General features: G+C 46.3%; 1 protein-coding gene across 1 annotated transcript in view; it reads left to right on the top strand.

Moving 5' to 3' along the window:
* Positions 1–27,252, top strand: part of ndst2a (N-deacetylase/N-sulfotransferase (heparan glucosaminyl) 2a) — a 630,597-nt gene that overhangs the window by 75,799 nt on the left and 527,546 nt on the right. Inside the window, exon 2 of the mRNA XM_072491345.1 lies at positions 20,217–20,306. The gene's annotated coding sequence lies outside the window, so the exon portion shown is untranslated. The remainder of the gene's footprint in view (positions 1–20,216; positions 20,307–27,252) is intronic.

The raw sequence follows: 27,252 nt of genomic DNA, 5'->3' as shown, positions 1-27,252 counted from the left end.
AAGATTTTATGGAGCAGATGGGAGGAGTAGACCCGTGGAGATTTAGCAGACCTAGGAGTAAGGAGTTTTCGTTTTTCTCCTATGTCCACAAAGTCTATTCGCGAATAGACTTTTTTGTTTTGGGAAGGGCGTTGATCCCGAAGGTGAGGGGAACGGAGTATACGGCTATAGCCATTTCGGATCACGCTCCACATTGGGTGGACTTGGAGATAGGGGAGGAAACAGAAGGGCGCCCACCCTGGAGAATGGACATGGGGCTAATGGCAGATGAGGGGGTGTGTCTAAGGGTGAGGGGGTGCATTGAAAAGTACTTGGAACTCAATGATAATGGGGAGGTCCAGGTGGGAGTGGTCTGGGAGGCGCTGAAGGCAGTGGTTAGAGGGGAGCTGATATCAATAAGGGCACATAAAGGAAAGCAGGAGAGTAGGGAACGGGAGCGGTTGCTGCAAGAACTTCTGAGGGTGGACAGGCAATATGCGGAGGCACCGGAGGAGGGACTGTACAGGGAAAGGCAAAGGCTACACGTAGAATTTGACTTGCTGGCAACGGGTACTGCAGAGGCACAGTGGAGGAAGGCACAGGGTGTACAGTACGAATATGGGGAGAAGGCGAGCAGGTTGCTGGCCCACCAATTGAGGAAAAGGGGAGCAGCGAGGGAAATAGGGGGAGTGAGGGATGAGGAAGGAGAGATGGAGCGGGGAGCGGAGAGAGTGAATGGAGTGTTCAAGGCATTTTATAAAAAATTATACGAAGCTCAACCCCCGGATGGGAGGGAGAGAATGATGGGCTTTCTGGACCGGCTGGAATTTCCCAAGGTGGAGGAGCAGGAAAGGGTGGGACTGGGAGCACAGATTGAAATAGAGGAAGTAGTGAAAGGAATTAGGAGCATGCAGGCGGGGAAGGCTCTGGGACCGGATGGATTCCCAGTTGAATTTTACAGGAAATATGTGGACTTGCTCGCCCCGCTATTGATGAGGACCTTTAATGAGGCAAAGGAAAGGGGACAGCTGCCCCCGACTATGTCAGAGGCAACGATATCGCTTCTCCTAAAGAAGGAAAAGGACCCGCTGCAATGCGGGTCCTATAGACATATTTCCCTCCTAAATGTAGACGCTAAGATTCTGGCCAAGGTAATGGCAATGAGGATAGAGGATTGTGTCCCGAGGGTGGTCCATGAGGACCAAACTGGGTTTGTGAAGGGGAGACAGCTGAATACGAATATACGGAGGCTGCTAGGGGTAATGATGATGACCCCACCAGAGGGGGAAGCGGAGATAGTGGTGGCGATGGATGCCGAGAAAGCATTTGATAGAGTGGAGTGGGATTATCTGTGGGAGGTGCTGAGGAGATTTGGTTTTGGAGATGAGTATGTTGGATGGGTGCAGCTGTTGTATAGGGCCCCAGTGGCGAGTGTGGTCACGAATGGACGGGGATTGGCATACTTTCGGCTCCATAGAGGGACAAGGCAGGGATGCCCTCTGTCCCCATTATTGTTTGCACTGGCGATTGAGCCCCTGGCAATTACATTGAGGGGTTCCAAGAAGTGGAGGGGAGTACTTAGAGGAGGAGAAGAACACCGGGTATCTCTATATGCGGATGATTTGTTGTTATACGTAGCGGACCCGGCGGAGGGGATGCCTGAGATAATGCGGACACTTCGGGAGTTTGGAGAATTCTCAGGATATAAACTGAACATGGGGAAAAGTGAGTTGTTTGTGGTGCATCCAGGGGAGCAGAGCAGAGAAATAGAGGACTTTCCGCTGAGGAAGGTAACAAGGGACTTTCGTCACTTGGGGATCCAGATAGCCAAGAATTGGGGTACATTGCATAGGTTAAATTTAACGCGATTGGTGGAACAAATGGAGGAGGACTTCTAGAGATGGGACATGGTATCCCTGTCACTGGCAGGGAGGGTGCAGGCGATTAAAATGGTAGTCCTCCCGAGATTCCTCTTTGTGTTTCAGTGCCTCCCGGTGGTGATCACGAAGGCTTTCTTCAAAAGGATCGAAAAGAGTATCATGAGTTTTGTGTGGGCCGGGAAGACCCCGAGAGTGAGGAAGGGATTCTTACAGCGTACTAGGGATAGGGGGGGAGGGGGGGGGGGGGGCATTACCGAGCCTAAGTGAGTACTACTGGGCCGCGAATATCTCAATGGTGAGTAAGTGGATGGGAGAAGAGGAGGGAGCGGCGTGGAAGAGATTGGAGAGGGCGTCCTGTAGGGGGACTAGCCTACAAGCTATGGTGACGGCCCCATTGCCGTTCTCACCGAAGAAATACACCACAAGCCCGGTGGTGGTGGCGACTTTGAAAATTTGGGGGCAGTGGAGACGGCATGGGGGAAAGACTGGAGCCTTGGTGGGGTCCCCGATAAGAAATAACCATCGGTTTGCCCCAGGGAGAATGGATGGGGGATTTGGAATATGGCAAAGAGCAGGAGTAACGCAACTGAAAGATCTGTTTGTGGATGGGAAGTTTGCAAGTCTGACCGAGAAATATGGGTTGCCCCAAGGGAATGCATTCCGGTATATGCAACTGAGGGCTTTTGCGAGGCAACAGGTGAGGGAATTCCCGCAGCTCCCGACGCATGAGGTGCAGGACAGAGTGATCACAAAGACATGGGTGGGGGACGGTAAGGTGTCAGATATATATAGGGAAATGAGGGATGGCGGGGAGATTATGGTAGATGAGCTGAAAGGGAAATGGGAAGAAGAGCTGGGGGAGGAGATTGAGGAGGGGCTGTGGGCGGATGCCCTAAGTAGGGTAAACTCATCGTCCTCGTGTGCCAGGCTAAGCCTGATTCAATTTAAGGTGTTACACAGGGCGCATATGACTGGAGCACGGCTCAGTAAATTTTTTGGGGTAGAGGATAGGTGTGCGAGATGCTCGAGAAGCCCAGCGAATCACACCCACATGTTCTGGTCATGTCCAGCACTACAGGGGTTCTGGATGGGGGTGACAAAGGTGCTTTTGAAAGTAGTGGGGGTCCAGGTCGAACCAAGCTGGGGGTTGGCTATATTTGGGGTTGCACAAGAGCCAGGAGTACAGGAGGTGAGAGAGGCCGATGTTTTGGCCTTTGCGTCCCTAGTAGCCCGGCGCAGGATACTGTTGATGTGGAAGGAAGCCAAGCCCCCGGGGGTGGAGACCTGGATAAATGACATGGCAGGGTTTATAAAGCTGGAACGGATTAAGTTCGTCCTAAGGGGATCGGCTCAAGGGTTCACCAGGCGGTGGCAACCGTTCGTCGAATACCTTACAGAAAGATAGAGGGAATGGAAAAGAAGAAGGTAGCAGCAGCAGCCCAGGCGGGGGGGGGGGGGGGGGGGGAGGAACAAGAAGGACTCTCAGGGTTGTTAATATATATGTATAATATGTATAGGTCGTTGCTATAAATAATTGTATATTGGACTGTTAAATCATATTTTTGGAGAGTGTTTATCTGAGACAAGGTAGTTGCCATTTAGTTTTAGTTTTCGTTTTTGTTAAATATTATTTATTCTTTGTTTATAAAACAGGTCATTGTTATTTATACTGTTATATTATTGTGTAAAGGATACACTATGTACTGTGATGGTTGACCAAAGATTTTCAATAAAATATTTTTGAAAAAAAAAAGAGTGGTTTCACAGGTCGGCGTAACATTGACGGCCGAAGGGCCTGTACTGCGCTGTTATGTTCTATGTTCTATTCGGCCCATCGTGTCTGCACCAGCTCTTGGAAAGAGCACCCTACTTAAGCCCAGGCTTCCACCCTATCTCCCTAACCCCACCTAACCTTTTTGGATGCTTAAGCACAATTTATCACGGCCAATCCACCTAACCTGCACATCTTTGGACTGTGGGAGGAAACCAGAGCACCCAGAGGAAACCCACGCACACACGAGGAGAACATGCAGACTCCGCACAGACAGTGACCCAAGCCGGGAATCGAACCTGGGACCCTGGAGCTGTGAAGCAACTGTGCTAACCACAGTGCTGCCATGCTGCACTACACAATCGTACACAATTCGATGAAAATGGGGCTGGTTTAGCACAGGGTTAAATCGCTGGCTTTGAAAACAGACCAAGGCAGGCCAGCAGCACGGTTCAATTCCCGTACCAGCCTCCCTGAACAGGCGCCGGAATGTGGCGACTAGGGGCTTTTCACAGTAACTTCATTTGAAACCTACTTGTGACAATAAGCAATTTTCATTTTTTTCATTTCAAATAAGGGTCTAAACCAATAGTGGGCAAACTGTGGCCCATCTTGGTTCTGAGTGGGACCCACGGACACTTTGTTGACCGTTACCCACGCGCAGGGTTGCCACATTCCGCTGATTTCCATCAGCGTAGTTTTTTTCCTATCAGTCTGACTGAAGCGATTCGCTCGTAAAACAAGGGAGAGTGAAGTGAGGAGCATGCTGATTGCCCACAACATTGACGGTGAGAGCCGTGCACTCCCTCTGCGTCCAAAGTATAAATATTGCTCTTGATTTTACCGTTTGAAGTTGATAGTTCTATTCATATATGAATGAGTAAGCATTTTCTACAACTTGTTACAAAATATTTGGCGCGTATTAAATGTATTTAATCTTATTCATAGGGTCATGGTTAGTGAACAGGCCCGATTTCAGTCTTGCTGCCCACTAAGATGAAGGAGGGCCGCTCATACAGCCAGCCTAGGTTGCCCATCACTGGCCAACGACATTAATGTATAAACAAACCTGAGGGGGAAGGGCAACTTTGCAATCTTTTTAGGGAGAACTGAAAGTGAATTGGTTGGTGTTCTTGGCTGTGGAACTGGGATGCTCTTTCTGTTTTGTTTGTGAAATCGGTGATGGAAAATCGCTGGGATTATTATAGGATTTTGAAGTGTGATCGGTAACTTGCTGTAACTTGTCTGCAGTCTCAGTAGTTCATGCCAAACCGTATTGCAAAGCCAATGGTATTTGTACAAATCGCTCCTCTCAACGGCTGATGCGAAGGTGGAAGGGAGCATTGAATGTAGGCAAATGCTGGACATAAGGAGCCAGTTCCTAACAATTGCCCCGGTGACCGCTGGACTTTGAAATTCGCTATATGTGTGATTTCGGGAGCAGAGGCGGGGGTTTGCCTGGAAGGTCACAACGGGGAGCTAATACTGGAGTATTACACCCAGTGGAAAGAGTTAATTGCAAGCACTCAAATCTTTGCTCATGAGATGCTTTTTGTAGGTCACCCACCGACCCTCCCCACTAGGAACCGCTGTGTGATATGAAAGGCCAGGAGAAATGTTGGGGCATGTTTCTCGCTTTTAGCTTGAAATTGGAAACAAATTTCAGCATTCAGCTGTGACACGTTTATTCGAGATATTAACTTCTAGATTCAGGTTACATTGAACCTGAAAGGTTGTATTGAATGAATTCCAGGTCTGGTCTCCACGTTCTCCTGGTTCCCAGGCTTGTTTGAGCGGTTTCGATAAGCACTCTGTTATCGGCGGTGTAGTTTCTCAGTTACCGTGTACAATTTGTCACGAATGAGTATCAACTAACGTTTAAGCAGTGAGGATCCTGCACATGAGCAAACCAGCAAGGGTATGTTTAAACTACATAACTGGCAACTGCGCTAGATGCAGCTTTGCACCTTTTTACTGCAATGCTTGAGCGAGAGCAGCCTGAAGCCTATCTGATATCAGGAACACACTGTTTCAGAGTGACTTCAAGACTTGGTGCCGAATCTCCGTCCAAGACTTCCGTGTTTGTGCAAAGAGTTTTCTTTTTTTTCATTACTTATTGCCTATTTCCTTCTTTTCTAATCATCGTTCCTGTAGTCGTCGACTCATTGCTGGTTCTAGGGATCAATTCTTGTTGCCCTTCCTCGTTGTAATCCTGGACAGTAAAGGTTTGTGGATATTTTCCCATTCAGCCATACATGACAGTGTCCTCCACCAACAATGATAGCAGCAGCTTGCATTCATGTAGCACCTTTTAAAGTCCAAGGTAGTTGACTGGACCGTCCTCAGCCAGAACTTGACCCTGAGCCACGTAAAGAGATATTAAGATGGATGAATAAAAGTGTGGTTGAAGCAGGAGGTTTTTAAGGAGCCTCTTGCAGGAGGGAGAGGTAAAGAGGTTGGAACCATCAAAACATAAAAAGGTTATGGGGCAGAAAGAGGCCATTCAGCCCATCGTGTCTGTGCCAACCAGAAAAAAGAAAATGGCCGTTCATTCTAATCCCACTTTGCAGCACCTGGTCCGTAGCCTTGCAGATTCCAGCACTTCAGATGCAGATTCAGGTTCCTTTTAAATGACCTGAGTGTTTCAGCCTCAACCACCAACTTAGGCCGTGAATTCCAGGCGCCCACCACCCACCGGGTAAAACAAAATGAGAAAATGCTGGAAAATCTCAGCAGTATCTGTGGAGAGAGAACGGAGCTAACGTTTCACGTCTGGATGACTCTTTGTTCAGGGCTCTGACCCTCTCCGCAGATGGAACTTTCCAGAGTTTTCTGCTTTTGTTTCCGATTCCAGCATCTGCAGTCATTTGCGTTTGCCCTCTGGCTGAAAATGGTTTTCCTCATGTCCCCTCTAATCCTTCTACCAACCACCCTAAATCTGAGTCCCCTGGTAATTGACTCCTCGGCGAGAGGAAAGACAATTTTCTTGTCTCGGTCCCTCATAATATTTGTGCCCCTCAATTAGGCCAGCCCTTGGCCTCCTCTGAGGAAGCCAACCCTAGCCTGTCCGATCTCCAGTTTGGGGCAGTCATCCCAGGGCTTTGGGCCTGGGAAACTCACGGCTGCCAATGGCAGTGTGAAGGAAATCAGGGCTGCGCAAAAGGCAAGAAGTATCAGAGGGTTGTATGTTGGAGGGATGGGGCACGGGTGGGGACATGGAGGGCTGAGAATTTTGAAATGGGAGATTCTTGCTGGGCCAAGAGCAATGGGTAGCAATCACCGAATGGCTTCCTTAGGCACTCTTAACAAACCTGTGATTTATTTTCAATCTAGAGTGAACAATCTGGCTGATTCTTTTTTTTTCTCACTCAGAAACACGGAGCCCAGTTGTTGCCTTCCTTACAGCTCCTTTGACTAATGCTTCCCAGACAGGCTATTGTACCAAGAGAGCGTCTGGTTTATGAGGCTCAGTAACAAGTTGGAGCCAATTGAATGTCGATGTGAGGGGGAAACACAACTTCTGTTGTTTTTTTAAGAAAAAAAAGCAAGATTTCAATCTAGATGACGATAAGGAAAGAAATGGATTGACATTTCAAGACTGTACAGATATCCAAAAACTCCTTATGTAAATAGCAATCAAGGTTGCATCAGGTTTAAATAGTTATATTTTATGTATGTAGCAATTAAACCCCGTTGAAAATGATTATTTGATAGTTCTACATGTTAAAAATGGTCTTCCTAATTATTTATTGTGCTCACATTTTTGTTCTCCACATAAATGAAGATTATCCAGTAATTTGCTTGTCAACCGCACTTAATTTGTTTGCATTGAACGTCAACAGAAAATGTCAGAATCGGTTCAAAGAAAGCCAAGGGATGTTTTGGGTTCTACGTGAATGCAGGTTGCTGTTTTCGGCGCACAGTATTGAGCCGAATCGGGGATATAAATTTGTGCGTGCATTGTCAATTTGCCATAGCAGTGAGCAGGAACACTCGATCCCAGTGTGGCAATTCAAATGCCTTTGTCTGTCAATCACGGGATTAACCCCGTGCTCTCAGGAATGCAGTTAAATCTAAGTGGTGATTATGAGCAGCGGCTGGATAGCTCGATCTCCTACAGCTGTTCCAGATGCAAGGAGACAACGTGAAGGAACTGGTCCTGTAACCAGCTAGAGATATCTGTTGAGATCCCACTCTCTCTCTTGTATTTTTCACAGCTACAATTTCTAAGGCATCAACTTGAAACACATTAAAGATTCTACATTTATTTATTTTTATTCTTTCATTTATTGCCCACCTGTAATTGCCCTTGAGACGATGAGCTGCCTTCTTGAACCGCTGCAGTCCTAGTAGTGGAGTGACTCCAACAATGTTATCAGTGGGGCAGTTCCAGGATTTTGACAGTGAAGGAACGGTGATATACAAGTCAGGATGAGTGACTTGGAGGGGAAGTTACAGGTGGTGGTGTTCCTTTGTGTCCTCTTCCCTTGTCCTTCTAGATGTTTGTGGATTTGGAAGGTGCTGCCTAAGAAGCCTTGGTGAGTTCCTGCAGTGCATCTTGTAGATGATGCACTCTGCTGCCACTGTGCATGGGTGGTGGTGGTGAAGGGAGTGAATATTTGTGCATGGGGTAACAGGAAAGTGGGTTGCTTTGTCCTAGATCGTGTTGTGTTTCTGGAGCTACACTGACCCAGGCAAGTTGAGAGAATTCCATTACACTCCTGACCCGTGCCTTGTAGATTGTGGACAGGCTTTGGTAAGTTACTTGCTGTAGGATTCCTTTTTAAAAAAAATTTAGAGTCCCAATTCATTTTTTTCCAATTAAGGGGCAATTTAGCGTGGCCAATCCACCTACCTTGCACACCTTTTGGGGTTGTGGGGGCAAAACCCACGCAAACACGGGGAGAATATGCAAACTCCACACGGACAGTGACCCAGAGCCGGGATCGAACCTGGGACCTCGGCACCTTGAGGCCGCAGTGCTAACCCACTGCGCCACCGTGCTGCCCTTGCTGTAGGATTCCTAGCCACTATTTATATGGCTGGTCCCGGTCAGTTTCTGGTTAAAGAAAAATGAAAAGAACTTGCACTTAAAGATGGTATTTCACTGCTCTGGGTGTCTGTGTTTTTGCAGTCACTTTGAAGTACTTTGAAAGTTATAGTCATTCTTTTAATGCAGGACATTCAACAGCCATATTCCACCCAACAAGCTACCACACAACACACAAATTTGTTAATGATCAGGTAATCTGATGCTGGTTGAGGGGGAACACCAAGGCCAGGGGATCTTTGGTGGCCACCTGAGAGAGCAGATAAGGCCTCAGTTTAATGTCTCATTTGGAAGATGCTCCCTTAATATGCAAGGAGAGCCAACCTCAATATGCAGTCGAGTCTCTGGAGTGGTCCTTGACCCTACGGCTTATTGACTCTGTCGCCTAACAACTAAGCCACGGCGGACACTAATGAATGGAGACTACTGATATCATGGTTGTGTTGTAATTCACCGACTGACCACTAGGAGTGAATGTTAAGAGTCAGGTGACCCCTCCGACTGACTGGAAGAAGCTGGGGCGAGGTTGCTTGTGCTTGATCTTACTGTTATTCGTCTGTTGTTTTGTGTATAGTTGACCCACAGTTAATGTTAATAAAACATTTATAGTTTTCGCTACAAGTGGTCTTGTAATGCAAATTGGGGCCATTCGGCAAGAACATTACAGAGACTTGGGCCCTTATGACCAGATTTGAGAGAACGATTTGGCATCTACCGTTTGGGTGGTAGTGCAGTGAGTCTTGGCGACAGAGACTGCCCACCCCACACTCCGTTCCACTCGAAACAAAACTGTTTGCACGGTGTACAAAAATACTTTTAACTGATGTCCGATCAGAGTTGACTACTGGGGCCTTTACGATCAATAATGGTGGCCTGTAAGCTGCCTGCACTTTTGAAGTGTTTCAAATGTTGGCAACGCCATTGGTTGCGTTTTTATGGCAGATGGGGTGCTGCCGAAGAGATGTTAAGCAAATATTCTAAGGGGACCTCCAACATGATGCCAAACCATCTGTGGTTGTACTACAAATTGCCCAATGTGCAATACCCATGATGAGCAACATGACTGCCCTATTCAAAGATAACCAGTTGTCTACTGTGGCCCATTGTGGATTCAAATCTCACATTCCAGATTTGCGCACGGATACTCCAGTACAGCACTAGGGGAGTGCTGCACACTCTTGGTGATTCCGTCTTCTGAATGCAATGCTAAACCTGACTGTCTTAGGTGGATGATAAGGATCTAATGCCATTATATTGAAGAGCAGGGATTTTCTCCCTGGTGTTCTGGTCCATGTTTATCTCTCATCCAACATTACCAAAAAAGAAATCTGATTACCTAGTCATCACCTTACTGTTCTTTATGGGAGCTCGTGGTGTGCACAAACTAGATTTCCTGCATTTACAATACTGACTATACGTCAAAAATATTTAATAAGCTGTAAAGCGCTTTGACTTTGAGAAGCACTATATAAAATCTTTTGTTCTTGCTTCCTTTTTCCATTTCATTTTGCCTCTATTTTATCAAATTCTTCCACGCACTATGTAAAATCAATTGATTGCTACCCTGGTGAAGTTTTCCTCCACCCACAGCCCCACATTCTCACTTTTAATGATCTAGTGCTGACAGCTGAACAAGTACCTCAGTATATGTACACTAGCCCGGTTTTCTGATTAGTGATGACAGGATTGATATTGATGGGTTACCATTGAATTTTCCCCAATGAAAATGTCAATCAAATGTGCAGGGCCATGAATGCTGGAAGCAGGGCATTGTCCACCTGAGTATCAGAATATGGACACGCTTGGCTACGCTTGTACCTGGTCAGTACATTGACTCGGGCCTGAGAGGCGAGGGAAGGAATAATTGTCCAAATCTTGAAGGCTAACTGGAAATACCCTAAAAATAGATTTTTTTTTCTGGTGGTTCTGCAGGTGTTAAGATCCAACTTTGATGGTGTTGGTCTCTGGCATTTTACTTTAAGCGGCAGAACTCTTAACTGAGCTCCTGCAGTAGTGTTGCCGTGGAAACAGCCGGCGTCGGGTTGTTGAAGCCCTATATTTAAACTGTTTGGTCAGATGCTCTTGCGTTCTGTTGCTGACTTTGTTGTGACAGCAATCAAATGTGCAGCTCACGTTGTGTAAAAATGTACATCGTGTCCGTGGACACGCGCATGTCCATGTGTGTGTGTGTGTGTGTGCACACCCGTACATGCGTGTGCGTGTATGTCTGCATTGGCTGGGCGATGTAATCCCAAAATCAATGTACCTGCAGAGACTAGCATCTAGAGAGAGCTCGAAATTTTTGAGTCCAATTACTTTTGAGATTGTATTATACATTTAGTATTCTCGAGTATTGTTTTTCATATTTTATTCAAGGCATTTTCATGTACACAAACACAAGCACAAGAACAACCAAACAACATTCTAAACAAGCAATCCCCCCCCCCCCCACCCAACTCCTATAAAACCGGCCCCTTCTCCTATCCCGCCTCTCCCCTACCCCAACCCTTCAAACCTCCTTAAAGAAATCAACAAATGGCTTACACCTCCGAGTGAACCCATTGACCGCCCCGCCCCAAGACGAACTTGACCCTCTCCAGCCTCAGGAATTCCGCCAGGTCGCTCGCCCAACGCCCGCGTTCGGCTGCTCGGAGACGTATTCTCGGGTTTTGATCCTTTTAGCAGATCCTCCCTTGCATTTTCAGCCTTCGGAGGAAAATCCTGATGATGCTGATTGATTGCCGTGTTCCAATTTGTTTTGTTGCGTAGTATTGGGAGGGGTTAGGTTACAGAACAGTATGTCTTAAAGAAACTTCCACAGTCTTCTCTAGGTTAACCGTAAGTCTTCATCAACTACTGGAACTATTTACACACGTAGTAAAGGGTACAAAGATGGGAGCTGTATCCATGTCTCGGTTGATACACATCTCTGCTCAACACTGGATTGGCCGCGCTAAATTGCCCTTAATTGGAAAAGAAAAATAATTGGCTATTCTAAATTTATATTTAAAAAAAATCTGATTTATGTTGTGTTATGTACTCTGGGATAACACAGGTTGCAACTCGATGCAGCTTTGACCAAAAGATATTCCAAACTTTGGAGTAAGTTCAATGTGATTTATTGAACCATTAGCGCAGTTCTCGGAGTTCGACTCTCCTGCTAATCTTGTTATAGTAACTCAGTCTAACTAACCAGTCTGCTCTAAGCCATGTGGTGGGTGTGATGCTGCTGATCTGCCCCTGTCCTCTCGAAGTGTCGCCTGTGGAAAGAGACAGAGCATGTGTGCCCTGTCCTTGTATATGGGTTGTGTAATGCCCCCTTGTGGTAGTGTCACCTCTGGGTGTCTTGACTGCCCATTAGTTGTGTCCTATTCTATGTGTTCATTAGCTGTATGTCTGCATGTCATGACGTCTCTAGTGCTCCCTCTAGTGTTTACTTAGTCGTAGTGTATTTACATTAACCCCTTGTGTATTTACAGTGATGCATATCACCATAACTTGTACAACTCTGATATGTTTTTGGAATAATTTGTTTTCACATGCTGACTTAATCCCAAGATGAAGCAGCCCCACCTCCAAAAGACTTCTGTGGCCCAGAAACATGTACCTGTAAACCATAAAGCAGAGTTTATGTCAAGTTGATATTGTTGCAATTAAACTATGAATGTTTTCAGTGTGGCGTCGCCCGATTCAGAGTGACCAACCCTGTCAACTTTTCATTATTTAATAAACTGAGCTTGGATTGCATTCCTAAGTATTGGAATAACTGCAATTGCATCAGTCATTCATTTTTAAAAAAAAATTCCATTTAAGGGGCAATTTAGCATGGCCACTCCACCTACCCTGCACATCTTTGGGTTGTGGGGGGTGAGACCCACGCAGACATGGGGAGAATGTGCAAACTCCACGCGGACAGTGACCCGGGGCCGGGATCGAATCCGGGTCCTTGTGAGGCAGCAGTGCTAACCACACAATTGCCTCAGTCTTGTTGCGTCGTTGTGGGAGTGAGTTCTGGTAATGGAGGAGTCGTGGCTTGCTTACAATTTGAACAGAACCTGATAAACAATAGAATTAATTAAAAACATTTATAGTGAGCATCACAACCTCGGGCATTCCAAAGTGGTGTAGACCCACTTATTGGGGTGGGGAAACATCTTGCCTCTGTGTTCCTCTGCCAGTGGGGTGGTACCATGTTTGAAATGCCATGTAGACATCCACTCCAGTGTCTGGTATGTGACACGTACCACAATGTCTCCTTTTAAACTTTTCCGAGAAAACACACGTGCGAATGTTTAGTGCTAAGCAGATCAGCAACGGATAATTGTAAAATATGTCCCCAAGTCTTGCTCAAAGATTGAAACTAACTGAGACCATGGCTCAAGTATCCTTCATTTGTAATCCGCGTGGTTGATTGCATTTTGCATTTCAGATAATTTTGGTTCCTGGACACCACATATAAACTTACATTATAGTGGCCTAAGTTGAGGCTGGTTATAATCTAAAGTCAATAAAATGGCCAGGAAAGTAAGATGTATCATTGAATAATAAACACAGTGTGCCTTTTTGAGATGTTCACCACAAAAATCGCAAGGTAAACGGTGCAGCGGAGAATGAGACTTCGCGGACCAAAGGGTCGATGAGGTTCAACAAAAGTGTAATTTTCGGATGTTTCCCGGAATTACGGAAAAAGGATGCTCCACCTGTATAAACATTCTTCAGTTGTGGGTCTGATGTTGCCACTTTTCTTTGTGAAATGCCCAGTACAAATCCCTTTTAGAAGATTTGAGCATCGCAAATTGGGATAGGACAGAAGAAGTAGGAACTGGAGATCTATTTGCTTGTCCTTCAACAAATTCCTGGCTGATTTTCTATCTGAACTTTCCCCACGTTCCTTAGTTCCCTTGGTAACCCCGGCCCGCCGCATGAAAAAATAGGGACTTGGCCTCCATATCTTGGAACGACAGCCCTGTTTTCACATGCTTAATTTGACCAACCACAGCGAGTTTAATGAGGACTTGCTGCTGTAAACAAAACTGAGGATTCCGGGCAACACTTCAGTAAGCTTCACCACTGGTAATTTCTAACCAGCCTTTGTGCAGAGTAAATGGAGTAATATGAAGGAAATGCATATAGTTGACAGATTATGTGAAACTATCCAAGTGAAAACTGTAATGGGGACTGACTGACAGCATCCTTAGTAATGCAGATCAATGAAGCAGTTCAGATAAGAAATGGGGGATTGATTTCATGTGGCTAAGTGTAATATAATGGATATTGGAACAGGAAATATGATACATATACATACTGAAATGTATCCATTCGCAAAGATGGAAAAAGCAAAAGCATTTTACATGTAGTTATTGATCGCACATTGAAGCTTTCGAGTGAATGTGAAGCCATTGTCAACTTGCGTGCATCTTGAGAGCACTTGCATGTTAGGTTAACAGGAATGATTTGGGTCTTGTGTGGGTGATGGGTGAGACCGCCGTTTGGACCTTGCAGAGAAACATAGGAAGTTAGGAGCAAGAGTTGATCATTCAGCCCTTCGAGCATGCTCAGCCATTCAATATGATGTGGCCGGTTCTCTGTCTTAACAAATGTAACTTTGGACACTTGGGGTGCGATTCTCGAATGCGACGAGACCGGTGAACAGTGGGAGAGGCTGAAAACAAGAACTGCGGCAGGCGCCAAACAGTTGCGCGCAACCAGTCTGCTCCCGTAGGCAAATTCGGGTTCAGTAGTTGGTGCTGCAATAATTCACATTGAGCCATCATTCCAAGTTCTTTTGAGTTCTATCATTGCAAAGCACTGAAAAGAATGACAGACTTTTAATGTGATTTTAAAATTCAATTTGAAAGTTCTCATTCTTGGTTTCAAATCCTTCCGTGCCTTGTCCCTCCCTGTCTCCAGCCCCAGAATCTCCTGAGGTATCTGCTCTGGCTTCGTGATCACCCCTATTTTCATTTGCTTCCCAATTGGTAGATGTGCCTTCCGTTGCCAACGCCGGTAAGCTCTGAAATTCTATGGCAAAGTCTCTCCACCTCGCTACTTGCCTTACCTCCTCAACTAGGAACCCCTTAAACCGTACCCCTTTGAGCAAACTTTGGCCATCTGCCCGAGTATCGTCACTATGTGGCTCAATGTTTCCTTTCACACTCCATTTATTCGGTCGCTTTATTATGTTAAGAGTTCAATATAAATATAGGTTGTTGTTGTCACGAGTCAATGGATAATTTTGCTGATATTAATCTGCTAGGAGAGTGTCCCCAAGTTTATTATGAATGCTTTAATGAAAACTTATTTTCGCTAGATATGAATGGGAACTAAATTGCAGAGCTGTAGTTTAGTATCTGAAGCATAAAGGCTGATTATGGTGTGTGGAACGCATTACCACAAATGGCTATTCAAGTTAATTACAATATTTACGGGTGAAGTGGTTGACACCTGTAATGTTAATCTTTGTCAAGAGAAAAGAACAGGGATTAGAGTTTATAACCTCAAGGTGGAAGCCAGGGAGCATTGCCATAAAAGGTTTCTTGGACTGAAGTTCCTATGATTTGAAAAAAATACAATAAAGCGCTGTGTGTTAATGGCAGTTGAATTATAGATTAACTTGGGATATTTAACTTGGACAAGGTGAGTATTAAAATAAAACTCATCAATACCAAATGTTGCTTCCACCTCCAGAACTCTTGACATGGCGTTGATGTTGGATGCCCTTCTCAAGAGGCTTTGCACCACTTGGTCTATGTATGTTCCAGAGTGATGCTCAGGAACATCCTCTGGAGTCAGCATGCAATTTTCACCTAACACCACTCTGCACCACCTAGGCAAGTGTGGCAGTATAACTGCAGTTTAAAATCCAAAGACTGCTGAGTGATAGCAGTGACGGGGATTAATATATGGTTGCTGCGTTTGCTGATGACACAAAGATAGGTAAGAGAGTAAGTTGTATAGAGGACATGAGGTGTCTGTCTGCAAAGGGATCACGATACAGTGAGTGGAGAAAAATATGGCAGATGGAGTATAACGTCAGAAAATAGGAACTTGTACAACTTTGGAAGGGTTTCCTCCGGGTTTTCCGGTTTCCTCCCAGAAGTCCCGAAAGACGTGCTGTTAGGTGAATTGGACATTCTGAATTCTCCCTCCGTGTACCCGAACGGGTGCCGGAGTGTGGCGACTAGGGGATTTTCACAGAAACTTGATTGTGGTGGTAATGTAAGCCTACTTGTGACACTAATAAATATTATTAAGTGGGGAAAGATTGCAGAATTCTGCGGTACAGAGGGATCTGGTGGTCCTGGTACATGAATCGCAGGACGTTAGTATGCAGGTGTAGCATGTGATTTGGAATGCAAATAGGTGGAGGGGAGGTGTTGTTATTAATTGCAAGGGGAATTAAATAAAAAAAAGTAGGGATGTTTTGCGACAGTTGTACAGGACCTCGGTGAGACCACATCTCTGGGGTATTGTGTACAGTTTTGGTCTCTTGAATTAATTGTATTAGAAGCAGCCTGGAGAAGGTTTACCCAACTGATTCCTCAGATGAGGGTGTGGGGTGGGGGGGGTTTACCCAACTGATTCCTCAGATGAGGGTGTGGGGTGGGGGGGGTTTACCCAACTGATTCCTCAGATGAGGGGGTGGGGTGGGGGGGGGGGTTTACCCAACTGATTCCTCAGATGAAAGGGGGGGGGCGTGGATAACCTATGAGGGAAGGTTGTACAGGCTGGGCCTGTATCCACGAGTTTAGAATAATGAGAGATGATTTCATTGAAACATATGAGATCCCGACGGGACTTGACGTGGTAGAAGCTGAAATGATGTTTCCCCTTGTGTGCGAGACGAGAACGAAAGGGGTTAAAAATAAGGGATTTGTCATTTCGGACATGAGATGAGGAGAATCTTTTTCTCCCAGAAAGTGAAACACTCCACCCAGAGAGCAATGGAGGGCGAGTCATTGAATCTATTCAAGGTTGGAATGGATAAATGTTTGACTGGCAAAGGGGTAAATCGGTATAGTGGGGAAACATGAACGTAGAGGCCACAATCAGACAGCCATGATCTAATCAAACAGTGGGGCAGGCTCAAGGGGCCAGATGGCCTATTTCTGCTCCAAAGTCATATGCCTGTATGTTTCTGATTACTGAATGTCCATTTTTAAAAAGTGGTAGCCTTGAGAACATGCCAGAACATTTCAATGCTGTTAGCCTGCAAACATAGAATCGTAGAATTTACAATGCAGAAGGAGGCCATTCAGCCCATCGAGTCTGCACCGGCTCTTTGAAAGAGCACCCGACCCAAGCCCTCACCTCCACCCTATCCCCATAACTCTGTAACCCCACCCAACACTAAGGGCAATTTTGGACACGAAGGGCAATTTAACATGGCCAATCCACCTAACCTGCACATCTTTGGACTGTGGGAGGAAACCGGAGCACCCGGAGGAAACCCACTCCGACACGAGGAGATCGTGCAGACTCCACACAGACAGTGACCCAAGCCGGGAATCGAATCTAGGACCCTGGAGCTGTGAAGCGAATCTAGGACCCTGGAGCTGTGAAGCAATTGTGATAACCACTGTGCTACTGTGCTGCCCAGACAATACTGGGTTCAAGAGTTTTGATGCCATATGCTTCATGTGTTGTGTTAGTGGATATAACGGTACCTCTTGAGATGAAAGCAGTGCGGTGGCACGGAATTGCTTTTATTGGGGGGAAAGTTTCAGTTAATTGAAATGCTGCGTGGTTGCTGCCAGCTGCTTGAATTGAATGTGTTAAAAGATGGGGGGGGGGATTCCTGTCGCAATTTCTGGCTCACAGCGCAGCCCTTGTTCAACATAAACAAGCACATTTTGCTTTATGTGCCCCCCAGCGGCAGGCAGCCACGCGATCTCTTCAGTAATGCTGGTTTTCAAGAGCTTAGACACTTGAGCCTTTACGCAGAAGTGTCTGGATGGCGATCACGATGTGTAGACTCTTCAAACCGATTAGCATCATACAGTGCAGAAGGGAGGCCATTCTGCCCATCTGCCCCTCTTTTAAAGACTAGCCCCGCTCCCATTTTGCTTTGGGCGTATTTAATCAATTCCCTTTGAAAGTTACTGTTGAATCAGTTTCCACCACCCTTTCAGCTAGTGTGTTGCTGAGTAATCTGTGGTCCCTCACCATGTTGGATTGTGTCAGTACTGTTAGTAAGGTTGATCTCGCAAAACTGCCATAACAGGATTTGAACTCCCATTCTCTGGATCTCTTGTTCATGCTTCTGAACTGCTAGTCCAATAACAACTACAATGCTTCTGTATCAATGAGCAGGAATAAGTTAATTTCAAAGCGGATGAAAGATTTGTGTGCTTGTGGTGTGTGTGTGTGAATCCATTTGCTAGGGTGGCACGGTAGCACAGTGCTTAGCACTGTTGCTTCACAGTGCCAGCGACCCGGGTTCGATTTCCGGCTTGGTTCACTGTGTGTGTGTGTGTGGTGTGTGTGTGGTGTGTGTGTGGTGTGTGTGTGGTGTGTGTGTGGTGTGTGTGTGTGTGGTGTGTGTGTGTGTGTGTGTGTGTCCCTCACTGTGTGTGTGTGTGTGTGTGTGTGTGTGTGTGTCCCTCACTGTGTGTGTGTGTGTGTGTGTCCCTCACTGTGTGTGTGTGTGTGTGTGTCCCTCACTGTGTGTGTGTGTGTGTTGTGTCCCTCACTGTGTGTGTGTGTTGTGTCCCTCACTGTGTGTGTGTGTGTGTGTTGTGTCCCTCACTGTGTGTGTGTGTGTGTGTGTGTTGTGTCCCTCACTGTGTGTGTGTGTGTGTGTTGTGTCCCTCACTGTGTGTGTGTGTGTGTGTGTCCCTCACTGTGTGTGTGTGTGTGTGTGTGTCCCTCACTGTGTGTGTGTGTGTGTTGTGTCCCTCACTGTGTGTGTGTGTGTTGTGTCCCTCACTGTGTGTGTGTGTGTTGTGTCCCTCACTGTGTGTGTGTGTGTGTGTGTGTTGTGTCCCTCACTGTGTGTGTGTGTGTGTTGTGTCCCTCACTGTGTGTGTGTGTGTGTGTGTTGTGTCCCTCACTGTGTGTGTGTGTGTTGTGTCCCTCACTGTGTGTGTGTGTGTGTGTGTTGTGTCCCTCACTGTGTGTGTGTGTGTTGTGTCCCTCACTGTGTGTGTGTGTGTGTGTTGTGTCCCTCACTGTGTGTGTGTGTGTGTTGTGTCCCTCACTGTGTGTGTGTGTTGTGTCCCTCACTGTGTGTGTGTGTGTGTGTTGTGTCCCTCACTGTGTGTGTGTGTGTGTGTGTGTGTTGTGTCCCTCACTGTGTGTGTGTGTGTGTGTGTGTGTGTGTTGTGTCCCTCACTGTGTGTGTGTGTGTGTTGTGTCCCTCACTGTGTGTGTGTGTGTTGTGTCCCTCACTGTGTGTGTGTGTGTGTGTTGTGTCCCTCACTGTGTGTGTGTGTGTGTGTTGTGTCCCTCACTGTGTGTGTGTGTGTGTGTGTGTTGTGTCCCTCACTGTGTGTGTGTGTTGTGTCCCTCACTGTGTGTGTGTGTTGTGTCCCTCACTGTGTGTGTGTGTGTGTGTGTTGTATCCCTCACTGTGTGTGTGTGTGTGTGGTCTGCACAATCTCCCTGGATCTGCATGGTTTTCCTCCGGGCGCTCCGGTTTCCTCCCACAAGTCCCGAAAGACGTGCTGTTAGGTGAATTGGACATTCTGAATTCTCCCTCAGTGTACCCGAACAAGCGCCGGAGTGTGGCGACTAGGGGCTTTTCACAGTAACTTCATTGCATTGCTAATGTAAGCCTACTTGTGACAATAATAATAATAATTATTATTATTATTATTATGTGTGTGCGTGCGTCGGGTCTGTGCGTGCGTTGGCCAGCCTGTGCGTGCGTCGGGTCTGTGCGTGCGTTGGCCAGCCTGTGCGTGTGCCGGTTGGCTGCTAGGTCTGTGCGTGCGCCGGTCTGTACATGTGTGTCACATTCTACAAATGAAGAAAGCCTCGAGTAAGCTCTCCCCATTGACATTGAATTCTATAAAGGCTCCAGATGGTCTTTCGATGATAGAGTCACCACCTTGTCTTGAGATTTCTTGGTTTAAGATGGCCATTTCATATTTCCTTTTCCTTCACTGATTTGTACTGCAGCTGATTTTACAATATCCTGGACACCAAATGGGGAACATTTCAAGGTTTAAATTGCCTTGTGCTTTTTGCCCAGAGATTTCCTATTTGAATGACTGTAGTAACAGCTCGGCACTAACAATTGGAAGTCGAGTGCTGTCTGACTACGCACACTTCTCAAATTGGATTTAACCTGTTTGAATTGTTGCAACTGCAGGAAGAGGATTTTTAGGGCAGGGGATATTTTTCAGTACTGTGGGTGTTGGAAGTATATATATTTCTATGAAACATAACTGCTGCTTTAATAGGACTTAATTGTGTGCAGTATCGCTCTCATAAATACATGTCAAATTCTTTCAATCAACAGCCACCATGGTTACATGGAAAACGTCCCAAAGTGCTGCATTTGAGTTAACTTTTTCTTTTCAATTGTGCATAGGATTGATCCTTGTTCACGACTGTGCCTGAATTAATCTCCCTTGGTTTGTGTGTGAGGATCTTGCAGGCAAGAAAATGACACGACGTACAGGTATGTCCTTCATTTATGTTCATTTATCTTGAACTGTCCCTGCATCTTCTTTAAAATAAAAGGCAGCCCGGTGGCGCAGTGGTTAGCACTGCTGCCTCACGGCGCTGAGGTCCCAGGTTCGATCCCGGCTCTGGGTCACTGTCCATATGGAGTTTGCACATTCCCCTCGTGTCTGCGTGGGTTTCACCCCACAACCCAAAGATGTGCGAGGTAGGTGGATTGGCCGCGCTAAATTGCCCCTTAATTGGGGAAAAATCAATTGGGTACACTAAATTTAAAAAAAATACTGTTGATACAAAAATGGAATGAACACTGGCTTTGTGTGTGTGATCCCAGCAACCATCTCCTTCTACTCTCAGAATCTTCTGAAGTTTCACAGATGATTTAATATGTTCCTGAAAAATCAATAATCTTCATTTTTAATCAATCAGGCTCTTCAAAGGGTTTTTTTTGGTCCAGTGTTGCCCGCAAGGCAGAGGGCAGAGTTCTTGATTTTTTTTTTGTGTTTGTTTTAAAGCTCAAAATTATTTCAAGTGGAGATGTGACAAATGAGTCTGAATTCTTAAATACTCCCCCCATACCCTCTCCCAAACCCCCTCCCAAACCCCCCCCACCATACCCCCTCCCAAATTCGGTCACCCTGGCCGAGGTGGTGACATTGCAGAAATCGGCATCAGGAGGAAATCAATGGTTTTAATTTCCACTGATGGGATAGCGTCGAAAAGGCTTCGCACTGTAGAAATGTGGCCATTTTAGAGCTACTAGTATGTCAGTATCTCACCTGGGTTTTTTAAAAATGAGGTGGTCAGAATGGAGGTCTCGTTCTAGCACATGAGGAATGGCTTTTTTGTTTTAATTAATTTTTTAAAAAAATGTTGTCGGGGACTATTTCCTTTGAGGCTGGATAGGTTGAATATAGGAGCGTAGGAATGGCGTGGGCTACATGGTTGTGTGTATTGGGGGTCTGGGTAGTTACAAAGCGGCTCGACCATGGCCAAATGACCGAGACCATTGGTGCGAAACGTTTTTTGGGAAAATAAGACACAAGCTCATCGGGCTCTGTACTGATTATAAAGGAGTGCTGAATTACTTGTGCCTAGAGCAAAAATATGAATCCTTTTGACGTCTGCTTTTGCTTGTTCAGGTTGGAGAATTGTTTCCAATGCTTTTCAGCTGTGTCTAGAGAGCTCGGGACTGTCGGAGTGTTTTCACTCTGAACGAAAGGGACAATCTTGGATATCCAATTAGTAACTGCATTCTGTGAGGTGTTCTCGTCCAAGGGGCGCTAATATTGTATTCTGGATCTGGTGTGGTGCAAGGGGTGGAAATAATTAATGATCTCCTAGTGAAGGCGTCCCGAGGTTGCAGCCGCCGTAATACAATTGCATTTTGCATTCAGAGGAGTGGGTCTGAGGCTGTGTTTTTAAACTTAAATAAGGGCAATTATGAGGGCATGAATGCTGAGCTGTCAAAAGCGAATTGGCAAATTGGGTTAAACGGTAAGTCAACAGAGATGCAGAGGCTGACATTTAAGGGGATAATTCGGAATGTACAGATTAGAAACATTTCAATGAATAAGAAAATGTCCAATGGGTGGAATCCCTATCCATGGTTAACTAGAAAGGTTAAAGATAGTATCAAACTTTTTAAAAAAGCACATTGTGTTAAGACAGATGGCAGGTCAAAACATTGGACAGAATATGTGAACAGCAAAGGATTACTGAAAGATTATAAGGAAGGAAAAGTTTGAGTATGAGAGAAAGCTATCCAGATATATTAAAACAAATAGTAAGAGTTTTTATAAATACTTTAAAAGGAAAAGAGTTTACCAAGTGAGCATTGGCCCATTAGAAAGTGAGTCTGGGGAATTGATCATGGAAAACCAGGAGGTGGCATGCGAATTGACTGGAAGTTTGCATCAGTCTTCACTATAGCGGATGCAAGGAACATCCCAGAAGCGGCCAAAAACCAGGAACTGGAAGGGAGGGGGAAACTCGGCAAAATTAGTCACCAGCAAAGAGATATCGAGGGCGGGATTTACACACCAACCCGCCGCGTGTTTTTCAGCAGTAGAAGTGGCCCGCCAGCAGGACATACCGACCCCACCGTTGTCAATGGGATTTCCCGGTAGCACCAACTCTCGTAGCCGAGAAAGCCGCGTGTCGGCATGGGACCGGAACTTCCCGCTGGTGTGAACAGCCGGTAAATCCCATCCTGAGTGAATTGTTGGAGCTGCGGGAGATAAGAGCTTGAATCCGGATGCACTTCATCCCGGGGTCTTGAAGAAGTGTCTAGTGAGATAGTTGATGCAATGATTTTAAATTTCTAAAACTCCCTAGATTTGGGGAAGGTCCCATTAGACTAGAATGACAGCGAATGGAAACTCTGTTACTCAAACAGGGAGGACAACCAAAAGTGGGAAACTACAGGTTAGTTGGCTTAATGTCTGTTGTAGGGTGTTCAAAACCATTAGGGGCTTTTAAATGGTTAGCACTGCTGCCTCACGGCACCGAGGTTCGATCCCGGCTCTGGGTCACTGTGGAGTTTGCACATTCTCTCCGTGTTTGCGTGGGTTTCGCCCCCACAACCCAAAAAGATGTGCAAGGTAGGTGGATTGGCCACATTAAATTGCCCCTTAATTGGAAAAAAAGAAATTAATTGGGTACACTAAATAAAAAAAAAAGTACAATAAATTGCTTTCCTCCTAATCTGTCCATAGATTCCCTGCATAACTTTAACATAAAAGTGATTTATTCCGGGACTGAAGTCAAGTCCATTTACCCGACTGTCTGCCTTTTACCACATGTTAAAATTGATTGATGTTACGGTTCTTACAATTGCATCACAATTGACAAGGTAGCGAACACGGCTCGGCGTCTTTTGGTGTTGGTTTTTGTGAATTCTGTATTCCAAGCTGCGCGATGCGGGAAAGTCAGGAAGTTGTGTGTTCTTCCTACCCTGCAGATTGATCACACCATCCAGGCCGACAGTGGTGTGCTGTTTTCCAAATGTTTAACCGAGTCTCCGGTCTGCCTGCGTGGGTGGCTGGATGTAACGGGTTTGGTGGTGTTGATTTGAAGAGCGGCAGGGGATTTCTCACGTTGCTGACTGCGGGACCCTGTGTTGCATGGATAGCTGCCATGTTTTGCTGCGTTAGGGCAGTGATTACGTTCTGCAATGAGAACCACTTTGAAATGACCTGAGGTTGGGCACAGTGAAAATCTAAGGGCTGGGCCGGAGAATCCCCGCAACCGGGCCACGCCACGCCGATGCCGGCACGCGATTCCCCACAGAGCGGAGAATTGGCGCCTCCGCGTTTGGCATGGCGCCGGTCACGGGCTGCTGATTCTCTAACCCGGATGGGCCGAGCGGCCGCTCTAAAAAGGCAGAGTCGCGCCGGCGGCGTCCACACCTGGTCGCAGCCGATGGGAACTCTGCGCGCAGGCGCGGGGGCTGGCGGGGGGGGGGGGGGGGGGGGGGGGGTGGCTCCAGCGCCGTGCTGGCCCCCTGTAGGGGCCAGAATCTGTACTCCCGACAGCCCGTTCACTCCGTCGGCATGGACACTCTGCCGCCGAATGGGAGAATCCCGCACTAAGTCTTTTCTTTTCTTCCTGTATTATACAGTTGGCTTGAATTATGCTGTTTTTACAAAGGACGCTCCTATTGGTTAGAGTTTGCTGCTGCCTGGTGACTGTCTGTTCATCTTTGACTGATGCACTTAATTTGAGAATGAAATGGCGGCATGTGGCGCAGTGGTTAGCACTGGGACTGCGGCGCTGAGGACCCGGGTTCGAATCCAGCCCTGGGTCACTGTCCGTGTGGACATTCTCCCCATGTCTGCGTGGGTTTCACCCCCACAACCCAAATATGTGCAGGTTAGGTGGATTGGCCACGCTAAATTGCCCCTTAATTGGAAAAAATACAATTGGGTACTCTAAATTTAAAGAAAAATATAAATAACAATTTGAGAATGATGTCCATTCCTGGAGGCCCAGCTTTTTGTGTGCATTGTTAACAAAACGAGAAATAGCTCACAGGCCCCCGACACCACCAGTATTTCATCAAAGCAGATCTCAAGTACTTAATTTATGTACATTTCAAACATGTTGTCCCAGTACAACTCTCAAAGGATACGGCAGAAAAGAACCTATTCTCCTCCCTTTTGACTTTAGAATCTATGACGTAATTTCAGACAAGCACCCCAGCATTTGATGAACTGGGATAGTCACCCTGAGCCATGCAGGTATTGGATCCTCCCAATGCTCGGAGAAAGTTGTAGCACTCATGCTAATTCAGTAATCTTCATGACCAGAACATGTCAAAGCCATTGCCCTGTTTTGGTCATTGTATTACTTGTAACTGGTCCAAGCCTAATTTACATGTGGCGCTCCCTAAACCCTTGGGGGTAAGGGGGACAGTGGGCGGAGGGGAGGGAGGATGGTGGGTGGGTGGGGGAGTCTCAGATTTCTGTCCAATCTATTTAATCATCAGATTCCTGCATTTAATAACTGGCCAGCCATTTCTGCTCTTGAGCAAGAATAATTTAAACGGATAAAGGTTTCTGCAGTTCTGGCAGTGTTTTCCTCTGAGGACTGATACCTCTCTCTCAGAAATTAGGCCGAGGAGCTCTCCCGAGGTGTTTGCCCAAGGAATCATTGGAACTCACTGGCCCAAGGGGACACGTTGGAAAAACAATGATCATTCATTATGTTTCTGTTCTCCCAAGAAAATGACTCTTGATGTTGACCGTCACTACAAATTGATTTTATGCGCCGTAGGAGGTGAACGTGGCCCCGGGAGATTAATCAGGCTCAGAAGAGTGAAAGACGTCCTCCAGTTGTGCTGCTGTATGTTGTAGGCAGTGTGTATTATCCGTGCCCGAGATGCCTGTCTCCATGTTCTAATTAGATACACATGCCACCAAATGTTTGGACTCCAACTGGGCGATCATTGTGGCAATCTGCCCTTGTCCTGGATTTTTTTAATGAGGCAAAGGAACCCGTGACTGTGATATTCCAAGAACAGGTGCAGCTCTGGTGGCAGGAGAGAATGAAAGAGAGATCAGACTACAAGATGGGCAGCACAGTGGTGAGCACTGTGGCTTCACAGCGCCAGGGTCCCAGGTTCGATTCCCGGCTTGGGTGACTGTCTGTGCGGAGTCAGTGCGTTTTCCCCGTGTCTGCGTGGGTTTCCTCCGGGTGCTCCGGTTTCCTCCCACAGTCCAAAGACGTGCAGGTTAGGTGGATTGGCCATGCTAAATTGCCCTTAGTTACTAAAACGGTTAGGAGGGGTTATTGGGTTACGGGGATAGGGTGGAAGTGAGGGCTTAAGTGGGTCGGTGCTGACTCGATGGGCCGAATTGCCTCCTTCTGCACTGTCTGTTCTATGTAAGAGCGGAGGTAGGCCATTCGCCCATCGAGTCTGCTCCGCCATTCAATGAGAACATGACTGATCTGAATTGATAATCCTCAACTCCACTTTCCCGCCTTATCCCCATAACCCTTGATCCCCTCCCTGATTAAAAATCTGTCTATCTCGGCCTTGACCATACTTAACGTCCTAGCCTCTACAGCTCTCTGCGGTAAAGAATTCCACAGATTCACTCCCCTCTGAGAGAAGAAATTCCTCCTCATCTCTGTCTTAAATGGGCGATGAGATGATACCCTCTGGTCCTAGACTCTCCAACAAGGGGAAACAACCTCTCAGCATCTACCCTGTCAAACCCCCTGAGAATCCGATATGTCTCTAATGTCACCTCTCATTCGTCTAAACTCCAATGGATACAGGCCCAAGCTATTCAACCTCTCCTCGTAAGAACATCCCTCCATACTTGAGACCAACCCAGTGAACTAATGGTGTCTGATAGAGAAGGGAAGGAAGTCAATAGAGAGAGGGAGGGCTGCAAGGGGAAATGAGGAGGTCAACATTTGAAAAGTAAATGTTAATACCCCTGGTCTCTGATTGAAAGGGAATGATATTAAAGGTAAATACCTCTATCAATTTTAAAACAATTTAAAACATAGACAATAGGTGCAGGCCATTCGAACCTGCGCCACCATTCAACATGACCATGGCTGATCATGCAAATTCAGAATCCCCCTCCTGCTTTTTCTCCACACTCCTTGATCCCATTAGCCGCAAGGACCATGGCCAGCTCCCTCTTGAATATATCCAAGCAACCGGCCCCAACAGCTTTCTGTGATCGAGAATTCCACAAGCTCACAACTCCCTGAGAGAAGAAGTTCTTCCTCATCTCAGCCCTGAATGGCTGACCCCTTATTCTGAGGCTGTGAGCCCCTCGTTCTGGACGTCTCCAGCATCGGGAACACTCTTCCCGCGTCTAGATTATCCAGTCCCATCAAGATTTTATGTTTTTGTGTGATCCCCTCTCATTCTTCTGCAAAAAAACAGCAGGTCTGGCACATTTAGTGCCGAAATATTATTCTTCCCTTCTCGTCCGTCAACAATCTGCCACATAGACCATGATTCCCTCTGAGGCAGTGCCTGCAAATAACGACCCACCATTGATCTCCATTTGAAACAGTTTGGGTTGTTTCATTGGTGAGGTGATTATGACTGTTAGTTTCAGTGGTCGGAATCATTTTTTAACACGCCAGTTTCACTTTTGTAAGATTTGAATGCTGATCAAAGGTGCTTCAATTGTGGTTTCTGATCATAGGGCACATATAGCCCTGATTGAAAATGGTGCTGTGCAAAGTGGAACTTGCAGCACAGTCCTTGCACCCCTCCATTCCTGGATGGCAGTAATTTGCGGAATTTATCTCTCTAAACGTTGTGACAGACTGATTTTGCGACCCTGTTGCACGCTCTTGGCGTTCTGGTACTTGCAGATTTAAAACCATCCTGAGTGTCCTGGGAGTTGCTGCTTTTCTCCTTGTCTGCTATTTCCAAAGCCAACATAAATGAGAGGAATGAAATCTGAGCC

Source organism: Scyliorhinus torazame, chromosome 28 (genome assembly GCF_047496885.1).
Source record: "Scyliorhinus torazame isolate Kashiwa2021f chromosome 28, sScyTor2.1, whole genome shotgun sequence".
NCBI lineage: Eukaryota > Metazoa > Chordata > Chondrichthyes > Carcharhiniformes > Scyliorhinidae > Scyliorhinus > Scyliorhinus torazame.
The sequence above is the reverse complement of the archived record's forward strand: the minus strand, read 5'-3'. Positions and strand labels throughout refer to the sequence as shown.